This window comes from Polyodon spathula, chromosome 26, assembly GCF_017654505.1.
Source record: "Polyodon spathula isolate WHYD16114869_AA chromosome 26, ASM1765450v1, whole genome shotgun sequence".
Lineage (NCBI taxonomy): Eukaryota > Metazoa > Chordata > Actinopteri > Acipenseriformes > Polyodontidae > Polyodon > Polyodon spathula.
In genome coordinates, this window is record NC_054559.1 from 17331855 (window position 1) to 17356670 (window position 24816).

The 24816-nt window shown below is 42.7% G+C and overlaps 1 pseudogene; it reads left to right on the forward strand.

Annotated features, from left to right (window-relative positions):
• The first annotated feature begins 488 nt into the window (after positions 1-488).
• Positions 489-24030, forward strand: LOC121300515 (annotated as a pseudogene).
• Positions 24031-24816: the final 786 nt, after the last annotated feature.

The following is a 24816-nucleotide window of genomic DNA, read 5'->3' on the forward strand; positions in this document are numbered from 1 at the left end:
GTTAAGTCTGTAGTTGAAATGATCAGGAGACAGGAGTTTGAGCGGAGCTTAACTCGCACCGTAGCCTTGCTGCTGCAACAGGTCCTGGGTTTTGGAGCGCCCCTTGTATAGGGATGTTATTGGAAAGACTATGTGCCAGAAATTGAGGCTTCTGCTTAATCTGCTCTCAAATGATCACGTTTATCAGAACGTGAATAAGTCCCACCTGACTGTAGGTTTTACTATTCAAAATTGTTCTTGCGGTTGTAAAGATGGCGCAATTATTTAACAGGGGCTGATTTCTCAGGTGATAGAATGAACTGAGCTTGGTTCTGAAACTCAGGACTGGGTGCAGCAGGGTGAGTGTGAGTTTCTAACCCTTGCGTTGAAGCTGTGTTTTAGTGGCTTTTAATATGAAAAGACTGGTTAAGGCTGAATTACAAAAGGCATGAATTACATCCCATATAGTGTAATACAGCCTAGAAGCCTGTTAACATTGCCCCCCCCCCCCCCCCCCCCCCCCCCCCCATTTCAAACCCTCCCAGGCCGTTACCAGCCTGCCCCCTCCTGGGGAGTCACTGCTGATCTTGGCCAAGGAACTGGGGAACAAAATCTACAACAAATACTCCATCCACAAGAAGACCAAGAGCAGCATGGTGGACAAGATCAGCACCATATACCAGAGATACACTGAGCTGCTGCACAGAGACACACAGGTAACCACAGAGCACCATATACCAGAGACACACAAGTAACCACAGAGCACCATATACCAGAGACACACAGGTAACCACAGAGCACCATATACCAGAGACACACAGGTAACCACAGAGCACCATATACCAGAGACACACAGGTAACCACAGACACTGATCATACAACTGGAGGTGAAGCGCGCAGAGAGAACGCCTTCAGCCTTGCAATCACATATTCATATTTAAGTATTTTATTGATGTTCACACATATATGTGTGCATATATGTATGAAGTGGGTACTACCAGTTGAAAAACTACTCTGCTGTCTTTTTGGGGTTTCCTGTTACCGGTACAAATTCCACTGCCAGTAAGAAGCATAAAAGTGCTGCCAGTAGTTTAACATCATGGCTGAAGGAAGATAATTACATTTTATTGAGTTTAGAGAAAGTGAAATGGGTGGTTTATATTAAGAATCTGTTTTGAGCAGCTACTAGCAGCAGCAGAATCAGCTGCCTTAGTGACAGTAAGAATCCTACTGTTATTTATGGATGTGAATGTAATTATAATTGTTATTTCTTTACTTAATAGTTGAATGAATTCCTGCCGCGGGAGCACTGGGTGCGCCTGGAGGCGGAGCTGAACTCTGGTCCCTCCCTCCTGAGTGATGACACGCACTGGCCCCACATCCTGGTGGTGCAGCTGGAGACGCACCTGGTGGAGCTGCTGGTGCGGGAGGTGAAGGTGCACAGCAACGTGCTGAGCCCCACCACGGACACCAAGCTCATCCCAGTGCTGTACCACATGTACACCTTCCGCAGCAACCACCAGGTAACCTTCCTGCCACTGGGTGGCGCAGCATTCAGTGTAATTTCCTAGGGGTAGAATAAGTGAGGGATCAGCGTGCTGAAAAAGGCACTGGATGAAACGTTTTGTCTACTTGATTTAGTTTCTAATTCTGAATGAGCGTTAAAAGCCTTGGGATTACGTTTAAACCAATTTGGGAATGTTTGAAACCATCGGAGGAAACGGCTGCAATATGCACGTATACAACATTTCATTAGATGTGGAAAAGACCGTGAAGAATTAATACTTTGTAAACACTTGTGCCAACGCCTACGTTTTATCTGAATATTTTTGACAGCGTTTACAGTTCAGTGTTTACGGATCACAAGAGCCAGAATGTTGTAAGCTTCTTTGTAAATGTCCTGAGTCAAGGGGGGAGCATTTAACACCTTCATGTACAGATAGTATTGACCGTTCTACATTGTGGAGTTTATTAAATAGATATGGGAGCCACGGGTGGTAACAATGAAGTGAATAATGGAAACTGTACCTGATTTATAAAACACTCATGCTGCTTCATTTAGAAATACCAATAGAAACTGAATAAATTAATTAAAACATTTAAACAAATAAATTACATTGAAAAATACTTTTTTGTTTTTTAGCTCAAGGCTTGATACTGTGGATGTGTGGTACTGACTCGTGGGGACGGTTTTTCAAAACTTGTCATCTGGCTAACAGTGATCCGGATTTTGTAATTTTATATTTTGTGATCGAGATTCCTTTTATCTGGATCATTTTGATTATCACTGCTGGATTACATTTATCCAGATTACAAATAATTACGATTACGAAATTCTTTTTTTTCAGTCACAAAAAACAGGATTACAAAATCCGGATCCAAAATCTGGAGAAATGCCAGGGCCAGGACCTCCATGCGGTTTTGGACTCCCTCAACCAGCTGGGCAACTGTGCCTGGAGGATCAACCAGCCCATCCTGGACATAATTATATCCATTTTAAACGACAAGGGCAGTGACAAGCTGGACATCCCTCCCTCGGTCTCCGAGGCCTCCTGGATATCCAGCATGGCTCAGCACGGGCGGCGGGGGTGGTGCAGGGCTCTCAAGCAGACAAGGCCTCCTCAAGCGTGAGCTGGCCAGGAAGAAGGGGGCTGAGATGCACAGCCTGCGGATGGACGCGCTCTACAAGCTGTCCATCGCCAACCACGTGCGCGACCAGCTCTTCTGCCCACCCTACTTCAACCGACGTCACACGGGCCGTGCTCCTGTTCACGGAGGGAAAGCCGCTGGGGCCCCACGACCTGGACTGGATCAAGATCCACCTGGTTAACCTGACTGGGCTGAAGAAGAGGGACTCTCTGCAGGCGAGGCTGCAGTATGCCAACTGCATCATGGACGATATTCTGAATTCGGCGGACAAACCCCTCACTGTAACTATGAAACGCTCAGTAGTGCTAAATTTAGAAATGCCGTGTTAAGTTTGTTTTTAGTATTTCAGAACCTCCCTCACCGTATATAAACGCAGTGCCGTTATTTACGTTTTGTGCATGTATATTTTGCAGATTTTGTAATAAATTGTAAAATTTGCGGGAATTTCTTTCAGTTTGTATATTGGAAACTGAATACCTTTTAGTAACGCTAACCGTAGCAGTTAAACGCTTCGCCATTTCAATATTTTAAATAAAACTAAATTTGAATATGTTCCATATAAAAGGTTGAAAAAGTTGCTCTGAAATTATTTACAACGTAGCATGAGACAGAAAATGTCGATAGAACCCTTTTCTGACATGGGTCTCCCGCTGTATCTGCAGAGTACTCTGCTGTAATCCAAGGCAATGTGTCTGGTCTATGTGTAATCCTGCCTCCCACCTCTTGTCTCCATTGATTTGTGATCTCCTGGTAGCCACGCTGCTTTGATTATCGGTTTGTGTTTTGCCCGCAGGGCAGGAAGTGGTGGATGAATGCAGATGAGTCTTGGCAGGCCCTGGCATGCTGCATGGAGATAGCGAACGCTTCCCTATCCCCAGACCATACCGAATACATCTCCTATTTCCCAGTGCACCAGGTAAGGTAGAACCAGCACAACCCACATTACAGCTGACAACTGTCCTAAAGTAGCACCCTGGATTCTGGACGAAGTGATCTTCCCTCGTCACTGGCTCCTACAGTCGAATCCAGTCCAGGACTTTGTTAAGGCCAGATCTCCAATTCTTTAATTGAAGGCATAGCGCTTGGGCTTCCTATAGGTTCAAGAACGAACATCCAAAAGAAAGATTTGTTATAACTGCCATAGTCTATTGTAACTGCAGATCTGAATCATACATTAATGTCGTGTGTCTCCTGTTGTGTAAGATATGTTATCTCCTGCCACATCATCAGAACAGAAGCTGCTTTGCACAGTTTGAGCAGGCAGAACTCCCAAACTGTGGGGAATTCTTTGTGTTATAAGAAGAGACACCCAGCACACAGTGGGTTAACTCTTAAAATCTTAAGCGAATACTGAACTCAAGAACTCTGCAACTAAGCATAAAATAAGGTGGAGGTGTTTTTAAACGTCAGAACTGCGGGATGACTCCTGTAGGCAGGATAAGATGTACCGTGATTTATGATAAAAATCTTGATTCATTGACTTGTCATATAGATGATTTTGTAATGAGGATTGCTCTCTGAACTGGAAAGGGGAGGCTGGTGTCATCGTCATGTAGAGAGTGCACCTTGCAGGCCTGCTGTCTTCCAGAGCACCTGGGGAGACATTCATTATTCATCCAATGCAGTCCGGAGCGTCCAGGTGACCTTTACTTTACAGAGGCTGGCAGCTTTTTGCGCAGCGCTGCCTGGGACCGGTTTGATTTTTTCCACATCTCTGGAAGTGTAGGGCACGCGTTCTACCACATCATGGGGCAGGGGAAACTTTTGCTGCATTCAGTGCTCGTTTGCCTAGTTTTTCAACTGTAAAATCTTAACTGAAACATGCTAGCAATTAAAACCAGCAATTAAATAGATTATACCCCAAGTGCAATCTGAAAGGTCTATAGGCGACTAAAACTCTTTGATAAAGTTTGGAGAAGATGAGAATTTGCCACGTGGAGACAGGCTTGATGCATACAGGTCCACTTATTTTAGTGATCCTGTATGCCATGCGACTGGGATGTAATTACATGTGTGTGGGCAGGCATGAGCTGCTACAGCTAAATAATGTTAATAGATTAATTTTAGACCGCATTTGTATTTATTTTCACATTACTGCACAGCGTTGTGCAAAGGGGACTTCATTCCACAGCACGAAAGTCTCTGCAGGAGCGATGGTTCTTTCCCTGCAGGGCTGCAGAACTGCCCTTGTCAAGTTGCTGACAGAGCTCTGCTGTGTTCATTAGGACGAGGGCCTGTCATTTGTACGGCAGAGTAATCTGATTGTTATTCCATGTGAGGAGCACCTCATAGATCACTCTGGAAACAAAGCTGTGTTTATTGGATTCAGCCCGCCAGCCGTCTCACCCGTAATGATGACAGATTCCATAACGTACCAATGATGCCTCTGGCTGCTAATGGACAACTTTATTATAATAAATCTCCAATCTTTTTATTGATTTTTAGAGTGGCATGCACATTTGGCTAATTTTAGTAACCTCTTGGAGTCTTGGGTGAAAGTTGTACGCCGGATCGTAGCTGAAAATAGCTGACAAATAGTAGTTTTGGACATATAATAAATATAACAAAATGTTTTCAATTTTTTTTTCCCATTGCTTTTATATGGGAAAGAAAATTTGCATCCCTGTATGAGGTTGCCGTGCATGAAAGGCTTAAACCCGTCTCCAATTGGGAAATCCAGCGGCGCTGTTCAGTTGAAAGATTGCTAAGCATGTACAGATTGTGGTGTTGCAGTGATGGAGGAGGGTGTACAACCCTGGCTGCGCTGGATTATAACAAAGTATAGTCCAGCAGACCTGCTGTCCACGCTCCTGACTTTGACAGCAGCACTTGTGCTCTTATATACAACAGGAGAATTCCACTTGCTGATTATAGTGCTTTTTCCGTGTAAGCAAAATCCTTGCCAGTTTTGCATGGCGAGGGGCTGAGCCCTGCCAGGCCTGTAGACCTGCAGGCTCTGTCGTGCACACAGTCTAATTTCTTTTATTAGAGGCAATTAAAGTGAGGCCTGGCCGCCAATATTTTACAAAGTGTTGGAGCCAGATGTTGGAAAGCAATACCAGCTGACATTCAGACGAGTTGTGATTTTAAACCTGAGGTGGTGCTCCGTCTGCTTTCACAGTGCTTCATCGCTGTGATTTTCTTTCTGTGGTATTAATAGAGGTGTATATCTGTGCTAAATCATATGGAGAACATGACAACTGCAGACCTTTCAGATTGCAACAAATAAATTAGGAAATGTATTTTATACACCAACGTTTCTCAAACTTGTAACTGAGCCGCCATTTGAATATAATGTGTTGTAGAAGTACATAGTAAACATATTTAAACAATTTTTAATCAGGCAGACTTCCATAACACAGCTCACTACAGAATATTCACTGCAATTGACTGAGCAGGTAGTGAAAGAAAGAAAGAAAGAAAGAAAGAAAGAAAGAAAGAAAGAAAGAAAGAAAGAAAAAGAAAGAAAGAAAGAAAGAAAGAAAGAAAGAAAGAAGTCTGCTTATGATATGTTTGTATCCCAACCCCTACTTTGAGAACCCCTCATTAATGTCATTTGTATAAAAATAATGTCATATTTGGAAGGCTGGTCCTAATGTGTTTTCTGACTGGCTGTATACGTGACTGGCTGGCTGTATACAGCATTACGCAGCTCTGGGTTGTGATGTCATTGGCGCTACCTCGGTCAACCGGATGCCTTGCGAGGTGCCCCAACGTGTACAGAGGAGTGGCGCAGCAGGTGAGAGTTTGAATACCAGGGGGGCGCTGATGAGCATTCTTCAAACGGACAAGACGTGGGAAATATAATGAGGCAAAGACATTTTAAACAGCTACTTCCAAAGGGACACTTGATGATGAAACAGGGTCCTATTGTCTAGACTGCTGTAATGGTAAATAAGGGCTTGTATCATTTAGTAAGGTCATAAAAAGCTGTTCTATTACACATGACCAGCACTTATGGTTTTATCTGCTGTGCAAGTCAGATAGCAAAATAATAGTGTTGCACGAACCTATTAATCAGATTGAGTGCTCCGCAGAAAGCAGATGCTGGAAGTCAGGTGAGAGTTATTTGGTGTTGATCGGGCTAAGTTACTATTCAAAGTGAAATAAGTGAAGAAACAGCTGCTTGGGTTTGTGATTCCTGCTGCTTTTCTTAAACTCTGTGGAGAACGGCAAACTCAAGCAGCTGTTTCTTCACTTGTTTCACCTGGAACGGTAAATCAGCCCGATCGACACCAGCAACCATTGCATGTGGAGAGCTTGATCCGAATAATTGAGCAGTTGGTTCATGCAGCTCTACAAAATATACACGGTGCACTGTATGTCAAAATGCTTGAAGTCCGTGATGATTCCGCAACCAAGAGGCCTATGGCAACTCTAAAGGAGTTACAGTCTTCCACGACTGAGGTGGGAGACACTGTGCATACAGCAACAATAGCCCGGGTGCTTCACAAAACTGGCCTTTATTGGAGAGTGGCAAAAAAAGCCATTGTTGAAAAAAACTCATCAAATCTCGGCTAGAGTTTGCCAGAAGGCATGCGGGAGACTCTGAGACCAAGTGGAAGAAGATTCTATTGTCTGATCAGACCAAAATAAAGCTTTTTGCCCTCAACGCTAAGCGCTATGTTTGACGCAAGCCTAACACCGCACATCATCCTGAGAACACCATCCCTACCGTGAAGCGTGGTGGTGGCAGCATCATGCTATGGGGATGCTTCTCTGTCAGGGCCTGGAAAGCGTGTGAAGATAGAGGGCAAAATGGATGCAGCAAAGTACAGAGAAATAATAGAGGGAAAACCTCCAAAAGTCTGCAAAAGACCTGGGACTTGGGAGAAGATTCATTTTCCAGCAAGACAGTGACCCCAAACATACAGCCAAAGCTACACTGGAGTGGCTTAAAAACAAAAAGGTCAATGTCCTGGAGTGGCCCAGTCAAAGCCCGGACCTCAATCCAACTGAGAATATGTGGAAAGCGTTGAAAATTGCTGTTCACCAAAGGTCCCCATCCAACTTAACAGAGCTTGAGCAATTTTGCAAAGAAGAATGGGCAAAAATTGCAGTGTCCAGATGTGCAGAGACTTATCCAAATAGACTCATGGCTGTAATTGCTGCCAGAGGTGCCTTTACCAAATATTGACTCAAAGGGGTGAATACTTATGCAATCATTTATTTTCAGTTTTATATTTGTAATTAATTTAGAACAATTTGTAGATTTTATTTTTCACTTTGACATTATGGACTTTTTTTGTGTTGATCAATGGCGAAAACTCCTAATTAAATCCATTTTGATTCCATGTTGTAACACAAAATGTGGAAAAGTCCAAGGGGGTGAATACTTTTGAGAGCCACTGTAAGCCAAGCTTTTTCACAAGAATTTGCATTCATTCATGTGAAGCCTTTGTTTGAACACAGTACAGCTATGTGAGAGAAGACACAGAGGATCTTTTTCATTTCTGTTGCAGGCTGAAAAAAAATACACTGCTGGTAACACAGACTCATGTGATGGGAGTGCTGTAGATTTAGTTTCAAACATCTTAGTCTAGGAAATTAAATGGAATCTTAACTGCCCTAGTTTATACAACTCCAGCTCGCTCATTCGCAAGCAAATATGCTTGATGTGGGTGTGCGAGAGGCCCCCGAAGGTTGCATGCTGACCAGAGATCTTGTTCTGTCTGCAGGAGCATGTCTCGGATGCCTTTCATTACCTGGTGCACCAAGTCATTACCAGCCTGAAGGAGATGTTCACAGGAACCAGAGAAATCCAGGTAAGATGACCCCTTACACAGCAGCATATCGAAAAGTTTCCTAAAGTAAAAGCAGACCACAGTGTGATAAAGCAGTGTAAGCATAGGGAAGCATTGTGAAGCCCAGGGAAGTATGGTAAACCATTTTAAGGAGACATAGGAAACCATGGTTAGTGTAACCACTGGAAAAGCCTGGGGTAACTGGAAAAGTTACTGTGCAGATTTTTCAGGGTGGACTTGGGTACAGTGCACAGGGCAAGGCGAGACTTCAGAGTCGCAGGGTTATCGACCCAAAAATGACCAAAACAGGCATTTCATTTCGGGAATAATAAGTAATCTGAAGTTCTCTCTTATTCGGATTAATATTTTTATTGCTGAGTACTAGTGATTTGGAGTAAGCAGCTTCAAGCCTGAAAATTGGACAAAATTTGTTTTACCAATCACACACCATTAAAACAAAAAAATGACAACAAAAAAAAACACAGTAAGATGTTGAAAGACTTTTTTAATGCACCGTTCGTAACTCTCAGCTGCATCAGCTGGCAGAATCTTATTAGGGTTAGGCTGCCATGATAAAATCACTGGTGTTGATGGAAATTTTTACACCTTGTCAAACATGCAGCCAGCCCTGGCCACCCCACTGTTGCTCCAGATGTATTTATTGCTAATTAAGTAGTACTTGTGCCAGCCCTACAGCCTGCTGAAAAGAATGTTGAGATGGCTAATTATATCAAAATCACGTCGAACGTAGCAGCACGTTGATAGACTGTGGTGTTCTTTCTGCACATGGTGCTTTTTAAACTTTTTATTTTTCAATGTTACAAAACCATCCAAATTAAAAAACTTGACTGCACACCGATTAGCTTGGAGCAGGTATTAGAGTACTACATTTAATGAGACGTTTTGGCTTTTGGTAAGAACTCATTTAATGCTGTGCAGAACACATAATTGTATCTCGGCTCTTGTGCCACTAATCTTGGGAGTACCAAATGTTACGTTGGATAAGGAAGATCGGTGCTGATCAGGTTCTGTGAAACCAGCCCTTCAGGAGACGAACTGATGAATTGATCTTGCTACACGAAATTGATTTTAATCATTTACAACCAGCAAAGAAAATGAAAGGATCCACTTTTTTTTTTTTTTTTTTTTTTTTGCATCCAGTAAACTGCTTCCTTTTGTTTTAAGGATTTGCAATTTGCAGTGGTCTCTAAGAAAGTTAACTTTCTGTTAAGTGGGTCATTGTATCTTAAAAGGCAGTTTTAATGGCACAGTTGACAGTAAATCACAGATCCCTTGTACCAGTGAGGCAGGCAGGCAGTGAAGAGACGCAGGGAGCCTGACAGCCTGATAAATGGGCTCGACTGGCAGCCAGTCGGCTCTGGGGATTGGAGAATTTGTTTTACACAGCCTGTCTCGGGAACCTCTGCTCTGCATGGGTGTGTGTGTGCTAACAAGGTTTCCCTTCAAGGTGTTTTCCAAGGCAAACCCCAGGGATTTCATTATTAGTTTAGCATTGCAGGCATGAAAACAAGACTCCTGTTGCATAGCAGTTCCACCCATTCCAGGTTTGACCGCAAGCTTGATTGGCCATAATGTATCCGTAACAAGCTCAGGTGTGTCTGATGTAAGCTCCTAGTAAAACCGTTTATCAAACTGCTATGCAGTGGGAGTCTTATTTCCATATCTGCACTGGGGAGCAGTGTTGCATCGTGGAGGGAGTGGTATTGGAGCAGGGAGTAAGTCCTAAGCCTGCCGGTTTTTTTTTTTCCCCCATTTCCCTCTTTGTTTTTAGGATTGGCTCACAGAGAGCGCCAGACTGATTGCCAAATCTGGCAGTTCTGTGGAGTGGGTGGCCCCTCTTGGCCTGCCCATTGTACAGCCTTATCACCGCACCAGAACGCTGATGTGAGTACACTTCCGGCTTAGGCCGCTCTGTCCTTGGGTGGCGAGGGGTGGGGGGGTGGGTTGATTGGTCTTGGTCTTATTTAATCCCGGCTGTCACTGATAGCTCCACACCTTGTTTACAGTGCTAGTAGACCCTAACAAACAGATTACTCTGATTTGAGCTCAGCGGGTACGGACCCAGGTGAGGGATCACTGGGGTTTGCTTGGGGCTGATTCACCTTTCCCATTGAAAACGATGGAATACACAGCTGCTTGAATTGAGCAGCTGATTGCTGCTCTCTACCAAGCTGTCAGCTTTTTCTTAGCCTCTGTGGAGAGTGGCACAAACATCCGAGCAGCTGTTTATTCAATTGTTTTCAATGGGAATGCCGGCTCAATGACCCCCAGTCCGTGTACTCTCATGATCGGGGTCATGCAGTGTTACTGCAGGCTTCTTGTCCAGCTCCCTTGTATGTTGTATGTATGTACACTCACACACTCATAGCAGATCAGTTGACATTGTGAAATCTTTAACCTCATTGTGGAGTTTGATAAGAAACAGTGTTAGTAAAAGACACAGCCATTGTCTCGTGTTGCATTCCTGTTTGATTCACAAGGTGACACGTGCGTTTCTTGTAGATCATGCTTGACCCTGTATCAATACAGGGCTTGTAGATTTACAGTGCTGCCTTGTTAAATATAAAGCAGAACCGCGGCGAGACAGAGTGAACGTGTCAGAGTGGAGCAGCATGAGGCGTTACGCTCCCTCCACCAGCCACACGAATCGACCTCATTTCAGTTCTGCACGATGCTTTAGAAAATTGGCCTCAGTGCTTGTGGGACTCCCTGCAGTAAACAAGCCCTGTCATTTCTGCTGTCTCTCCTTTTTTTGTGTTTTTTTTTTTTTTTTTTTTACACAGACAAACCCTTTCAAATCAACCTGCTGTACTCGTAACGTTTCCAGTTGTATCATTTTGCAAGATGTGTTCTTCAGTTTTAACAATTGCCACATTTTTATTTAGTTAATCAAAACAGCCCATTAATTAACTTGTGAGGGTACTCCTTTGTGAACGAATGTGATGCGCGGTTTCAGATTACGATTTGGTGAAGATCAGTTAATAATACGTTTACAAAGTTACACATGATATAATCCTCAGCTTTGCTAACCCTCAGCTTGGTTCGTGCTCTGTGATAATCAGCAATACAACAGTGAGCTTCAACAGCCAGTTTATTTTATTGGGGTTTCTTGCATAAACACAAACTAAAAATTATTTTATAACCCAATCCATAAAATATTTACATACAGATTAACACTCATCAAATTCTGTTATTAAATATATTAAGCTCTGTACATAGCTCTCCCCTTCCACGAAGGTAATATTCTGGTGTTCATATTGCAGTGCATCTCAGGTCATTACATTTTATAGCACTTTTTTTTAATGGATTTCCTGATAAAGGTTTTCATAAATCACATGGCTCTGCCCCGTACTGTAGTTATAAGTTCCTCCTTGCTTAAACATATTTAATCATAGATGAAAATGCCCGGTGCCCAATTTTATTTGGTTGCTGAGCACAGATACCTAGCTTCATAGACCTGTTGCTGGAAGATGGAATTGAAAGGGGAAGGGATGGGTAGAGAAGTTGCATGCAACATAGAGGAAAGAACAACCTTGGCTGACAGAGAATAAAAGCATTTTGTAAGGGTTTCAGTGTTAATACCCAACCAAGACATTTCCATTGCCAGCCCTGTGGCATGCTGGAAAAGGACAACACTGTAGATGCTATACACAATGGGCCATTGCATTTGACAGCAGTCATGAGTACACTAGAATAATTAGTTCTCTGAATAGTTATGGGATTTTCATCACTGCAATCGCGATTTATTATTATCATACTGTAGTTTGTGGCTCTGTGGCTTATTACTTATTTAATACTGAAGGGAACCGTCTCCTTACTCGTGTCATCGTCATGCAGTATGAGCATTCGTGGAGACAGAGAGAAGCAAGTGCATTGGAAAAGGCAAATGTTTCCTAGAAGAATGTAACTAACAAGAAACTAATCGGAACAATACGTGAACTGGTCCTTCTTGAAACTACCAGCGAGCTTGCTGGTCTTACGACACTGTTGGTTCAGTTCCATCTCAGAACAGTTATTCATCCCTTAAGCATTGATTTATTTTCATGTTGTATTCCAACTGGAAATAAGACTCCCATTGCATAGCCATTCCTGGTTTTTACTAGGAGTTTAATAAGACGTAAAACCTGGGTGATGCTGCTATGCAACAGGGGTCTTATTTCCATCCCTATGAAGTGAATTGCAGCCCCATCTCTGTGTTCTGGGTTTCATGAGAACTGCTTGAGAGTGTGATAGAGAAGCAGCTGTTGTGTGTGTGTGTGTGTGTTATGAAGTACGCAGGCAGTTAGTTAACAAGGGCTTGTGCAATTGCAGTATTCACTGGAGTTCCATTAGCTGAGGAACTAATGACAGTAATTGAGTTGGAAGTTGTTATTTAATTAACAAAATAAGCACGGGCAGGCGTAAATAAAGGTTGTGGGACCAGAGAAACCGTAGATAGATGTTCAAATTTAAATTAATTGTCTAAAAAACACACTGCAAAACAGGTGTATCCCGGACACAAAGACATGTTACAGGGAAGTGCCAGTTGAGACGACAGCATCTCCTTCAGAGCAGTGTGATGCTACCCGGCACGCTGCCAGCTGTCTTCAGTCACCCCTGCGATCAGTTCTTCATCTCTCTTGCTATCTCCTGAATAAATTTAATCAGGAAACCGAAATTAGTATTCCAGACTTCCTGCGAACAGCAGGCTAGAGAATTACACAAGAGACTCCCGGGACCCAGGCACACATCAATAAACCTGCACAGAATGTGATTTTCAATTACTTAATCAGATTGGGATCTGTTCTTGTTGCATTTCAGAAAAAAACTCTATCATAAAAAAAATATTTCTTGAGTTCAAATCAAGTGATTGCAAAAGTGAATAGCATTAGGGGGGGATATACAATGTAGGCTGTGATTTGAAGGATTACGGAAGAAAGAAACTCATGAATTTTAATTTCAACTGCATTTGTGTTTTCGTGTGGAGAGGCTGATTGTCTATGGGAGAGTCTGCAGCTTGAATTTAATTTCCCTGTTGCAGAGTCCGGAGTACCTTATTGGCACTGTCGGTCAGGAAGCTGTGGTGTCAAGAGCCAAACAGTGCCCGTTTTAATGCCAGGGCTGTGCATGTTACATTGTTTTCATACCTGTTTTCTAGTTCAAGTGTTTAAATTATAAACATTTGAATGTTTAAACCTTTGTAAAAGTTTACCATAGTAAAAGCATAGCAAAGTGTAATAAAGCATAGGCATTGTAAAGAATAGTGAGGTATGGTAAAGCATATTAATAAACATGGCAAACCAGGGTAAACTATACTGAGCATCAAAAAAAAAAAAAGATCACTATTATAACATTTATTTTCGAAAAGAATAAGATATATAAAAGATGAGTATTGACGAAACGTTTTTGGTTTCTTTATAATCACTTAATCTTGACCATGACACGCTTTAAGTGCATATGCTCCAGTCATAGTCACTCATCACCTAGTTAGTGAGACAGTTGATTGGACACTGGATATGGAGTCATTTCAGCTGTTGAATATCAAGCTTGAATAAAAGCAATAAAGAAAATCACAGAAAAAAAAACAATATGCCTCGTCTGTCAAGAGAGCAGCATCTTAGTGCAATCGGCATGTTGGAGACTGGACTAGGGCAACGTACTGTGGCTCGCCATCTTGGGTGCTCACAGTCAGCAATTTCAAACCTGCCGAGACGGTATAACCAGACACGCTCTATCAATGATAGGCCACCAACTGGGAGACGTGGCTTCTAGGGCTCGGAGACCACTGAACAGGCTTGTCCAGGCACTACAAGAGGAATGGGCCAGGATTCCACAAGACAACATGTGAAACCTGGTGCACAGCATGCATCGCAGATGTACTGCTTGTATTGCTTCCAACGCTGGCCACACGTGCTACTAGCCTGTGACTTTCACAGTATCCCCCGTCCTCTCATAACTTCAGACAATAAAAAGTCAATGCACCTGCTCTAAAACAGAGTTTGTCATTTTTCGGTAACATTTAGTGAATTTCATCTAAATATAAGTGAAAAGTTTCTTTTGATGCTCATATGTTAAATGCACAGTATAACCGTGGGAAAAGCATGGGAAAACTGCAAGAATACCCTGGAAAAGTTGCATCAAGGGAAAGTTTTTAAACTGTTTTGACCATTATAAAAGTGAACTTCTATGCAAATACAAAATTAGCACCCCTCCTATTGAAGTTTGAATCTCAAGTAAATTCAAACACAAACAAAACTACTATGTTGACTAAAAAAAAAAAAAAAAAAAAAGAAAAAAAAAAAAAATCTTATTAACAGTAATTTGCATCTCTCTAGTGATTTTTAAATGTCAAAGATATGAACCGCAATCAAAAAACCCTGGAGTCTGAAATTCCATTATGATTCTGCAATGGTCAAGCATGATGTGTGTAGCTTTTTTGTTACTAGGAGGGAGGGGATCCCCAGATAACACTAAAGACATTTGATGGGAAACAAATAATGTTTTCCACTGACAAAGTGACTCGATAAAGCTAATTGTTGCCTTGGATACGACAAGCTGCCTTTTCTAGTCTCGGGGGGGGGGGGGGGGGGGATTGAGAAAGAGCAAGAGAGAGGGAGGAAGGGAGGGAGGGGGAGTTGTCAGGCTCTCTCTTGGAGCTTTTCTTAATTCCCCTGGCTCTGTTGCAATGAATGCAGACAAGCTTTCAAGGGCAGAACGGTGAGCGAAGAGGTCAGGCGAGTTCTACAAGTGCTACAGGAGATATAAATAATTAGAGGAGAGACGCCATCTAATGTACCTTCCGAAGTTCAGTGCAGGACGGGATTGATCAATAGCTCAATAGAGGTGGGCGGACCGTGGCAGGACGGAGAGGGGGAGAAAGCTACAATGTGGAATACGGGGTCATTGGGAGACGTGTGCCCCCTGGGGTCCATGAGATGAGGGGCACAGTGATCGCAGTACTCAAGGGCACAGTTTTAAAGCTTGGTATTAAGTCGTTAAATTGCTCAGGATCTGAATAGAGGCTTCTTTGCTTCAGTTATTTAGGGTGCGCTGGTTGTTGGAACACCTACCCGAAGAAAGACCCATTGCTGTGCCCCCCTGTGCTGGGTCTGCAGCTTGTCATCTTTCTATCCTCTGGACTGTAGAGATCTACAGATGAACTCTCACCTATCAGACAGGGGCATTATATTCATATGTATTTATGTTGAGAACGCAGCCTCCTGGTTACTCCATAGCGATCGGATGTTTTCTGTGCTTCTCTCTGTGGAATAAAGTTGTTCTGCTGATGATGTGTTTTGCCAAGCACATAAATCACTGTGATTAATGACCAAGTGCTTTAGAACCGCCAACCCTTTATTTCTATAGCTTTGGAATTCTTCTTAATTATTATGATTGTTATTGTTATTCCTGTTAGTGCTGTTACCACTACTGTGGGGTTTTTTTTGTCATTTTTTAGTTTTAATGGTGTGTGATTGGTGGAAAATGACAGGCCTTCATCACCAACTTGTGTAGTGAGGTCATTGAGGTAGCGACTATGACTATTACATATTAAATCACCTGGATACAGTGCCCAAGCTTCTCCTATAAAAACCAAAGAACCGTTCATGCGATCGAGTTGAAACTTTGCACAGCGCTTTAATTATTTGGTTAGCTGCTTCTAAATAGTTGGTTGATAAACTGGAGAAAAACACAATACATTTTTTTATTATTTTTTTTTATACGAAGAGTTCTTTGCATGCCCGACATTAAATAGTCACACTATTCATGTCACATTAGTTCTTAGTTTTCCACGGTACATGGTTGCTGTTGTTATTCAGCTGTTTGACACTTAATAGATCTTTTTTTTTTGTTTGTTTTCGTCTCCCTGGCTGAAGAGCAACATCCAGTTTCTGAGTTTGCAGATCAGCCACGATGCCAGCGAGTAAGTACCCTTTGGTTTTTAAAGTACCCCCCCCCCCCCCCCCCCCCCCCCCCCCCCCACCTTTACCCCAAACCCACATCCAGCCCACCCAGTACTTTAACCACTGAACCACTGTCCTTCTCTTTATCTGCAGCAGCTCCATCTAGATGTGGTTGAGAATCCTTGAGTGGCAAAAATAGTTAATAGAAAAAACACTAAGCAACTGCATGTCTCTTGGGATTATTATTTTTTTTAGTGCAGAATGTCAATTACTTTCATGTCAATCAATAGTAGCGACACAAGGCTAGAGTTATTTCATTCGGTTCCCTGTGCTTATGATTACAAAGCCAAAGTGCACCCGATGGAATGTGTTTCCTTTTAATTCATAAACCCTATATAAAGAACCCTTGACACTGCAAATTAATGAATGAATGGAATGAAATGAGTCAGTCAGTCTGTTCAGCAGCCAATCCCGTTCATTGCCTGACTTGAGCCATGGTGTGTGGAGGCAGATGCTTTGTTAATCACAGCTGTGTCAGCCCACTGACAATTCTGTGTGGCACTTGTGGGTTTTTAAATGCCATCTGAGAATGTTCTGCATTTCATCATGTTGCTTGAAAGGGCTGAGAGAACGGTCGCTGCGTAATTGGGTGTTTGTTGTGACCTTCCCGTGTGAAAGAAATGCTGCAGAGTGAGGCGGTGTGAGCATGCCTGTCCTTCTGCAGGCTTCTGTCCAACAGTTCAGACTCTCGGTTCTTTCTGCATATAAATGCTTTGCTTGATAACCCTCATGGCTGGTTTTACAGTCCTTGATTAGCATTAATCCTGGACCGCCCAAGTAAGGTAATCCTCAAGATTTAGTGCTTTAACAGGGTCTGTGCAAGCAGTCACCAGTTAAATAGCTAGAATTATTTCCCATAACTAAATTAATCTCAGGTGGTAATTTTTTTAAAAATTTTTTTCTAATTTTCGAAGCGTGTAGAATAGTTGCAAGATGTTTTTTTAGGGCCCCCTCAGTAATCCCAATTTCAAGTGAGGCGTGAGGCTGTGGTTGATTTTAGCACAGTGATGATTACCGTGATTTGAAAACCACCAGTCTACTACAGAGAAGCAGCGTGAGGCCATTCCACTTCACAACCTCCCTGCCTCTCTGCATCATGCCTGCCTGTCTACCTGCCCACCCGCCTGCCCGCCCGCCTGTCTGCCCGCCTGCCTGCCTTCCTGCCTTCCTGCCCTTGCTTGTTAGAGAAGCTGACATCAGAAAAGCTCTGCACTAGCCACAAGCTCCCAGCGACCATGCAGGAGCAAGGGAGGTCGTGGCTTGCAGCAGTATTAGCCCATTAAAACTCACTTGTTTGGGATTGCACTGGCTGAAAGGAAAATCGAACGAGAGGGATAAAAATAAGCAAGCACCCGCTGACCGCTGCTTATGCTTTCTGCTCAAAAAACAATTAAACCGTTCAGGCATGCTACACTATATGCATGAAGTCTATTTATATGTATGGAGCCTGGCAGGCTGCAAGGGCACTCTATATCTATCCTTTGTGTTTTTTTGTTCTTTAATACCTCAGTGAGCCCCCTGTCTGTTGGCAGGTGTCCTGACACGGTGAAGCAGAAGAACGCCTTTCATCCGAATTTCATCCACTCCCTTGACTCCACACACATGATGCTGACAGCCTTGTACTGCTGCAGGTGAGCGAGCGAGGGAGAGAGAAAGGGGGCAAAGAGCAGAGCGTTGCTCAGGAAGCTGTGTAGCTCTCAGGAGACACGTCTCAAGCACGCATCTTATTGTTGCTCTCATCCGGGATCCAGTCTAGCCTTCCCCTTCCCTGTTAATTATATTGAGGTTCAGCGCACTCTCGCTGATCCAAAGCAGTCGGGGCCAGACCCTGGTGAGATCATTATGTTTGTTTCCCATGGTGAATGTCTAGCTAGAATAGTAAAGGGTAGTGAGAGCCTGATTAAGCACATTACTGGAGAGGTTTAGCAAAGCATAGTAAAAACCTACAGAATAACCTCTGAATAACACGAGGTGAATAATTGTAAAATTTCTGTCAAATCAACAGGATTATTGGTTTATATCCAAATGCAATCCGGAAGGTAAGTAGGAAGCTGGGGGCAGTAATAAAACATTTTGGACAGCATTTTGAATGACCCCACCCATGCCAAACTATTGTAAACACTCAGGGGGGAGCATAGCAAAGCTGTGAAATGACCAGGCAAATTTGCAACGGAGTAACAGACTCCTGGGATAAACACTTTGAAAATGTCTTCTTCCTTCCAGAGCTGGGTTAACGTTCGTCTCTGTTCATGACTGCTTTTGGACCCACACTGTCACGGTGGATGTGATGAATAAGGTAAAAACTCACGCCTGCACGCCCACACACACTGTTTGAACATTTTAATAAAACGCCAAACCTTCAGCGCTAAAATACAGCACTGTGCCATGGCTAGATAAGTCACTGCATGCGAGGATCTAACTCATTCCAAAAAAGGACTTCATGCCATTACTGTAGAGGCAAAGATGCATTGTGCAAGATTTTATCTGCTGGTAATCTGGGAGCCTTGTTTTGAGCAGTGCTTTGGATTCTTCAAAGCAGACGGTTCAAGTTTCATCAGAAAACTCAATTTCTCTCCTTCCCCCTGGGACTGCTCTTTCTGTGTGTGTTCATTGGATGGTAGCTGTGGTGTCCCCCTTTGTAGCCACAGCATGTTTAATGGCCCTGAAGCCTTCCCTGGAAACCAAGGTTTTTCTGTACACGTGCTACAGGCTGTTCTTGCCATATGCCGTCTTGTGAAACCATGTCAAGACAGTTCATTATTTATAGCCTGGAACAGCAGCGCTGACTCAGACGCCAGAAAAAAATTCTTACAAAAATCCTCAAAATGAAGCAAGCACAAAATTGAAGTTTGTAAAACCAAATGGTGTTTTCAAGCTGCTTCTGATAATCTCCAGACTTTTATTTGATCAGTACTGGTATTTGGCCTTCTAAAACCATTGTCATACTAAACGTTACACTGACTTCAAACTAACCTGGGCAGGTTACAGATCCAAAGACAGGCAAAGTGTGTAAATTTTTTTATTGTTTTAACGTAGCTCTGGCGGGTGTGATTATTGCTGGCTTGTGCAGTTTTAAACTAAGTGTGTGTTTGTGTCCCCCCTCCTCGGCAGGTTGGCAGAGAGCGGTTTGTGGCCCTGCACAAAGAGCCCATCCCTCCGGACCTCTCCAACTTCCTGCTGGATAAATACGGCACCAGCCTACCGTGAGTTTACTGTGTAACCACTATTACCAAATTTCATGAGACTTCGCAGGGACAGTCTGAAAAATCTGGACCTGGGGTTCTGAAAAATACACGTTGGGTATGGAAACAAGACTCCTGTTGCATAGCAGTTTGAACCATTCCTGGTTTTATCACATAAGCATTCATTTTAAATGTACATTAATGTTGTATTCAAACTGGATTCCAAATAGATGCAGGTGAATTCTGTGTGAATAAACTCTTCAGCGCATGTGGCTCAGATTTAGTAAAACACGCCTGAACTTGTTACCTATACACACTGTGGCTAATCAAGCTTGTAGTAAAACCTGGAATGGGTGAAACTGCTGTGAAATAGGAGTCTTATTTCCATCCGTGTTATTCCATGTACTGAGAATTGGGGATTAGCTAAGAGCTACAGTATTTCAGGATATAACTTACAAGAAGCATGTTGTCAGGCGATTTGTAGTCTTATTTTGGGCATGGAAATCTACACTTTGCCTTTAGTGTGGTGTTAATGTCCCTTTATGGTTCTGATGTGCCTTATTTACACTGTGAAATACCAGCATGTTTTTTTTGAGCTAAGGTTGTGACTGGAGCCAAGTTTTAAAAAAAAGAACTCTGTAGTGCACCAAAACACTAGTAATAATGCTGAAAGCACTGTGGCTCAGCTTTATACAGGTTCAAGCAACTGGAGTACGCTCGCTTGGTTTTACTGCACCAACACTGAATTCCCTGAAATGCATTTTATTACATTTTTTAGCTGAAAAGTGAATTGAAATGTCACTGTTTGAGTCTTCCCCTCTGGTTCAGCTTAGCTTTCAGCGCACCTCAGCACTCATTTGTCTGAGTTTTGTCAGCTCTGTTTACTGGCTGCAGTGGGGTTTCAGCTAGAAGCCAGTCAGAGCCTTGTGATTTGATTGGAAGGTGCAATAGGCTTCATGTAATACAGCTAATCATTATTATTATTATGCTTGTTTTTTTTTTTCTCTGCAGGGGAGTTTGTAGGAACAAGAAGTTTTTGGAGTACAGGAAGATATTGGAACTGCTGTCCAGAGTTCCCCAGACAGGTGAGTGCTAACGAGGCAATTAATCAGGTTCCTCGGAACAAATTAAGCATCCGTATGAAGGGACCTTGTATGAGTCTGCAAGCCCACGCGCTTGTCTTAATATTTGGTTCACAGCTCTATTTTTTATTTTCTTAGTATAACCGGTGTTGTATAATACAAATTAACCCTTTCACATTGTTTATAGCCTCTGGACTTCGATATAGGGTCCTTATAGTTGGCACACGGCTGTATTCTATGATTCTTACGGTTAAGTTTCATTACAGGTGGGGTCCTGTGAACAATAACCATTTCAGTGTCGTTCAGTTTTAACCTTTGATCCTATTTATGGCGTGAATTCTCTCTTTCAGACAGTGCCGTTACAAGCTGTGTTCTATGATTCTCTCAACAGACTTCCATTACCGCTACATTGTTTTTAACCTCTGGAGAGGTCAGTGATTCGGATCTTTTTCCATTGCAATTCATGTTTACAAACCATTCGAGCAGATATGACATACCTCTTAGGGTCACAAAGGCTCCAGTTTGGAGTCATAATCTGCGTGTTGCTGAAACCTGAGTTTCCAGATTATTCTGACAGGGATCCATCTCACAGGGCTCCTGTATAAGTGATCACAGTAATTCAACTCAAGTCGCAAGCACGTGTTCTCCTTATTGCTGCCAAACATTCGTTTACACTCGCGTGGGCAACACATTCATCTCCCTGGCAGTGCTGTATTAGCCACATTCCCATTGATTAAATGGAATCAGCAGCACTCCAATGCAATTCCAGAGCCTCTCTCCTGTAATTGAAACATGTACCTTTTCAAATCGGTCTTTACTGATTACAAGAAACACTGCCATTATTGTGACGGCTAATGTTCTGTGTGGGCCCCTCGTATTTGTATTATAATTATTAGTATTATTTGTATTATTACTAAGCAAGGATATAAATTAGACTCCCATTGCATAGTAGTTTTATCTAGTTTCCTGGTTCAATAACACACCTGAGCTTGTTACCTATAGACTGGGGCTAATCAAGGATGTAGTAAAACCAGGAATGGGTAAAAGTGCTATGCAGTAGGAGTCTCGTTTCCATCCCTGTACTTCTTTAAAGGTTAGTCTTGATTCTGACACACTATCGTCAGGCTAACAGGCAGTACAGTGAATGCAATATACACTGATGAAGACACTAGTCAAAATATTAGTCAGCTTGACCTCTTGTAAGTTTTGCTTTTGTAGTTTTTGATTGGGTCTGTTGAAGTTAATCCTTCAGCTCTCTGCTCCATGGCAGGGAAGATTGACTCTTCAGACCCGGGTTTTTGGGGGGCGTTTGCAGTGCTCTCTGGAAGCTCTAGATCTGCTTTTCCAATGTCTCGAGCACGGTTCCGAACACCAGTCTCTGAGCGCTGTGCTGTTCCAGTGGTCCCCTCCCCTCCCGCTGCAAGCATGTTCATTCAGCTATCAGTGTGGAAACTGGTTAGTTAAGAATCCAATCTAATCCACCTGAGCCTTCCAATCTAGAACAGCATAAAAATGATTCTGAATAAATCTTGGGTGGCATTGGTGCTGTTGGAAGGCATTCCTCAAGGTTGTTTGTCGCTCTTGTGTGGAGCCCTACTCCCCCAGGCAAGGAGTGAAGGGTTAATGCTAGTATAGGACATACAACATGTATTAAAAAATGAATAAATCCTGGCCTCTGCTGAAAAGGAAGTGACATTTTAGTTGATTTATATTTTTGCGGACCGAGAAATCCTGATTTAGCAAAGGGGGTCAACCAAAGGTGCTTGAACATCTGTCACTGGATCAGACAGGCGGCCGATTTTATTCAAGGCACCTCTTGACATTTACAGAAGCTCGTACTAAAACAAACGAAGTCGGCTCAGTTCAGACGATCGTAAAACACACGGAGTGCTCAGATTGCAAATTGCAGTTGTCACTCTGCCTGGCTCCCATCGAGGAGAATTGGAGCACTTGCAATTAAAGAAATGAGGCTGATGACTAATTTAAAGCACTAATTTATCACACAAGTGTTTGTTTTGCAGTGTTCTGTCTGTAGCCCTGGCGACCAGGAGTATATAGAGCGGAGGCTCTAATGCTAATGCTCTAATGCGCTCACATGTCTCGCTTTCAGTTTTTAGATACATTTTCATTATTGGGCTGGGTTCAGTTAACTATCCCAGGGATACGCACTGTGAAAGTAAATTAAATAAAAAGGAAAATGTAAAGCAGGCATAATTAAATGTCTTTAACCTGTTGCTTAATTGTTTTAGTGAATGAAATATCAGGCTTTCTCATTACAGCACAGGATAATATGAAAGGGCACTGTGTCTAGAGAACCAGGCGTACCATAGTATAAGAGATATGAATGTCCGTTGGTTCAAGTGTCATCAGCTAGATAGTGGTGCTCTGCTCTGAGCACAGTTTCTCGTTTATGAGAAGCAAATGATGCATGACGCGCCCTGCTTACCTAATTCTTTCCTGACTCCCCCTCCCTCCCTTTCCTTCCTCCCTCTCTCTCTCTCTCTCTCTCTCTCTCTCTCTCTCTCTCTCTCTCTCTCTCTCTCTCTCTCTCTCTCTCAGGTGATTTTGATCTGCAGATGTTGAAGGAATCTACATATTTTTGCAGCTGAGCACCTACAGACGTTGAGAATCGCTAATCAAGGACACAGACTGAGCCAGCATGCAGCTGCCCTACCTTGACACCCCTACCCCCAAGAAAAGAAAGAAAATTGCCCTATTGTTTAATTTTGTTTCCACTAAGACTCGATTTTCAATGAGAAGAGAACGTAAGCCATTGATTGCACCTGGAGTAACCGGGGAGAGGGGGAAACTGGTATTTTAAACCAGAAAGCACCGCTGGTCCAGTAAAGGGTGTGGACTGGGTGCCTGAGGTTGCAGCTTCTGGGCGTGCAACCAGCCTTGCGATGGAATCTTAATCCTTCGATTCTGTCGAAAAAGACCTACTGCCTGCAGTGTGCAAGTTTACTGGATAAAGAACTGAGACCAGCCTATTTTCTGTGATGCCAAAAAGCAAAGCAAATAAATACTGGTACTTCTGTATGGGACAGAGAAAACACACACACACCCATAGAGCTTTCTATTAAAATTAAGTTTTTGACCTGTGATTGTGAAGAGTTGCTGTTAAGACGCAATGACCCATTCCTTTTCCCTACTGCTTAAGACACTTGAAGACTTTGTAAAAAACTGTACCTTGCTTACACTGATCATGTTTTTGACCATCTTCAGATGGGGTTGTTTTGTTAATCCTGACGTGCAAGACCATCATTTCATCAGGGCTATTTTAATGAGGGTGCTTTCATTTCCATGTTTATTGCTTTTGTATCTTTCTCTGTATATAATTACCATCCTGTGACTTGAGCCAGCTGGGTGCGCTACAGCTTGCCTAGAAGACAGTAGCAGAAACATGTTTTCAATAAATAAATAAATGAATAAATCAATGACTTAATAACTAATGAAACAACAGTACAAAGTGGTTTGACTGATAACTACACCTTGTTATTCATTAGAAGTTGCTCAGCAGGGACAGGAATGGAAGGCTGTGTTCGTATTTCTTGGAGAATTTTTCAGACATCGTGATTCAAGTATTTGATTTGTTAGACTAACTTGTCAGTGGCTATCACAGCGGACCATTAGGGTACTGCATATACATCTCCAGAAGAAAAACATGAACTGTTATTTTCGACTATTTGTCACATAGGCTAGTAATCGCTGTAGAGGGAAAATGTTACCTATGCTGTGAGTGGGTCATATGATGAATGTTTATATTGAAATAATTAGGGAATAAATGACTCGTAGCGGTTTTACTGTATTTTAACCAGACTCGTATATCTTCTTCATGGGTGACAAGTGATGTTTTCTTTAAATAAAAAAATAAATAAATAAAACTAGAAGGTGTTTGTACAGCAGATCCTGTCAATGTGCGTTTGCTGGATTGGGAGGGGGGCCTTCTCAAAGGACTTGTCCCAGGCCTCAAAATTCTTGTCTGCTGCTCTGCCAGGAAGGGATCAAACAGCAATTACATGCATTAGCTGGCTGGCTTTTGAGTGCAGATAGAGAAGTACGATGGAACGTCATTTACACCTTGTTACCTGTGGGCAGCAATCGTGTTTTGAGGAAATACACTCTTGAGGTGAAACTCCAGTGCAAGAACGAGCAATCTTACATGTTTCCAATGATGCACAACACTGCATAGCATTGATCAACTGATACTGCACAGCAC